Genomic DNA, 3026 nt, shown 5'->3' with positions numbered 1-3026 from the left:
CTTTCAAGTGTTTGAGAATTTTTCGCAAAGTAAAAAAGTGAGAAATTACTAAATTTTTCCTTTTATAGGCAGTAAAACGAAGCCCCACAGTTGAATGAGCTTCAACATGATCCTAGACATAAACCTGTACTTCGATCCCACACGTTAAAATCAAAGATGCCTACTGGTGTTTGAATAAACGACCCAAATTGATCTATGCAGGACAAGCGCCCAAGAATAGCGTAACGCCTGCCAATTGTAACAAACCATCTTAATAGCGTAGTAAATGTGCACACAATATGCATATTGAAAACCCCAACCTATTTAGCTGTCGTATCTTGAAAACAAGAGATGTTTTCAAATTATTGTAACACGCGTCCCATCAACATCAATAGGCTTGCTCTCTTTGGCAAAGGCCACGCCTTCATCTCATTCAGCCTTACTACAGGTTTCATCTGCATTAATAGACTCATCCTCTTAACAGAGGTCCTACCTTCATTTTATTCAGCCACTACAAGATTCATCTACATCAATAGGCTCGACCTCTTTAACAAGGACCTCACCTTTGCTTCATTCAACTTGACTATAGGCTTCATTTACATCAACAAGCTATTATAAATAACCATACATGAACTTCAAGGACGATGTTATCCTCACATTAAGAGACTCCAAATATCCTACATGGCAAGCATATGTGGGGCCTCACACTCCAAGTCAAACTATCAGGAGGAAATTTTGACCGAACGCTTGAAGTGATCGAACTCAAATTACGGGGGAGATCGAGAGGAGTTTGACATGAAATCTTTTAGGCAATCCTTGGTATGTGATTCATGTGACAGTTCACTACTGTTGCTATCATTTCTAGCCAATTAGGTTAAGTCTAAAGTCGCAAGCTAAGCATTATGGGTGATAAAATGGCGTTTGATACTTATGATTGGTTGAAATCTCCGATAAGAGGCACCAACCATACAGATGAGACCATGTGCCTCTTCATACAACAACTTTTATTCACATTTTCCTACTATTAAAACTCACAATTAGTGCCATTTCAAGTAATGCAAGTTTAGACTCTCAAGCTATAACGTTGTTTTATCACTATTTTATCTATCATTCCCTGACCCCCTTTTACATTGGAGGCTCATGTCTAAAGCTCTCCCACACTCATATGTTTACTTTTCCAATTGACTGGACCATCGAAGTACATACAGCCAATTCTATCCCACTAGAGGAAGCCATGTGTTGTTAACGATTTGTCCAAATGTACAGAAATTTGGCTTGCATGGACGTATGAGGCATTGGGATATGTTGGCCAAGTTGGAAGTGCAAAATTTGAGTTAAACAATTAATATAAAATGTTAAGTTAGTATTTAAAAGCAATTCGAAAGTAAATTTGTTTGAAAGTAACTTTTAAACATGATTGTATGCGTACAAAAATTATTATAGATTTTAATTTAACCATGATGCTTAATAGAAAGGAGTGGAACAAAGTGTCGCTTCGGGAAATAATAATATATGGTTCCAATGCATGATAAAGATGGCCTATCATGTAAGCATATCATGGATGCAAGTATATTTGCTAAGACTAGTGCAAGCCTTAGCATGCATAGAAGTGTTAGAGAATGGCACAACATATGCAAAAGCTTATCATGTATTGACATATGGATATTAAGTCTTAATTGACTCTGTAGCTTTGAATCATAATTATATATATATATATATATATATATTCTTTGTTCTAATACGATATTAGAGCTAATTTTAGTATCAACTAGTCGTTTTGATTTCCTATGAGCGGCCCGCTCACCCTACCATTTCGTTTCACTACTTTATCTTTGTCCAACAAATTTTATTTATTTTCTTTCTTTCCAATACTTTTGTCCTTGTTCTGCTCAAAAAAATTTGTGGACATTATTTGCTCCTATTCTGCGTGACACCCATGTCATAGCTATTTCAATTTTTGTCCTAAATTTATCGTAGATATATAATATTCTAAGTCTATCTATGAAATAAAATAAAATAAAAAATAAGTTTTAATCCAATTGTTCATTCCTGGGAAGAGTAAGAAGCATTTGCCGACACGTAGGGAGGTGTGCCTGCAGATTGGATTTCATTGGCACGGTCAACTTACCTTATTAAACGTGGGGGAAGTGAGACCATCTTAACTTGAAACCAACATTGCTTGAAACCAATCTCCTGCATCCCCAGAAGCCATTTTGTGTATTCCTTGCATAATTTAAGCTCTACATGTACTTCTAGGTCATCCATCACCATTACAAGTGGTCCATGTGCATTTTAGGATTTTGCCTTGTCACGTCACGAAGACATCATCCTCTACACGTTGAATAATAGAATAATGCTATCTAACACTAATAATATCAAAGCACCAGTCTACGTAGCATTATGTGATAGCTTCAATTATAGGCAAAATTATGTGATTTATTTAATTGAACATGTAATTTAATGTCACTGGTACTATCATCTAAACTGGTGTTAAATACTAGTAGTGCTAAATAGCATTACTCCAAAATAATATGCCATCATATTCATGTCAGCTTCCGTGTATTTTATCATGATTGCATCTAGTAAATATGCAAATTTCAATAGTCCATTACTTAAATATTTCATATTATATTGAATAATTTAGCTGTTGATATCTAAAAATATATAAATTAATTGAAAAATGTGGACAAACAAAGTGATTGTTTAAAAAATAAAATAAAGAAAAAAATATATAATTTGTTGAGTGCATAAAAAAATTACTCTTTTAATTTAAAAATAATCTCTCTATCATCTTCAAGAGCAAAGAGTCTTCTGTAGGTAGACATTACTTTCAATATCTCATATTTAATCAAATAATAGTGCAAAAACATGGTTCAAGTAGGATGACTCGTTGAGGAAGTGATTTCCCCGTGCTCCTAATGGCTCATTCTCAAGCATCAACATCAAATAGCTCCTATCATCTCCTGAAAGAGAAGGCAAGATCAACTTTGTAGGAAATTTTAACCTTTCAAGGGAAAAAGGTAATTGTTATTCCTTGAGGCAAATAA

The sequence above is a fragment of the Olea europaea genome, chromosome 5 (genome assembly GCF_002742605.1).
Source record: "Olea europaea var. sylvestris chromosome 5, O_europaea_v1, whole genome shotgun sequence".
NCBI classification, from domain to species: Eukaryota; Viridiplantae; Streptophyta; class Magnoliopsida; order Lamiales; family Oleaceae; genus Olea; species Olea europaea.
The sequence above is the reverse complement of the archived record's forward strand: the minus strand, read 5'-3'. Positions refer to the sequence as shown.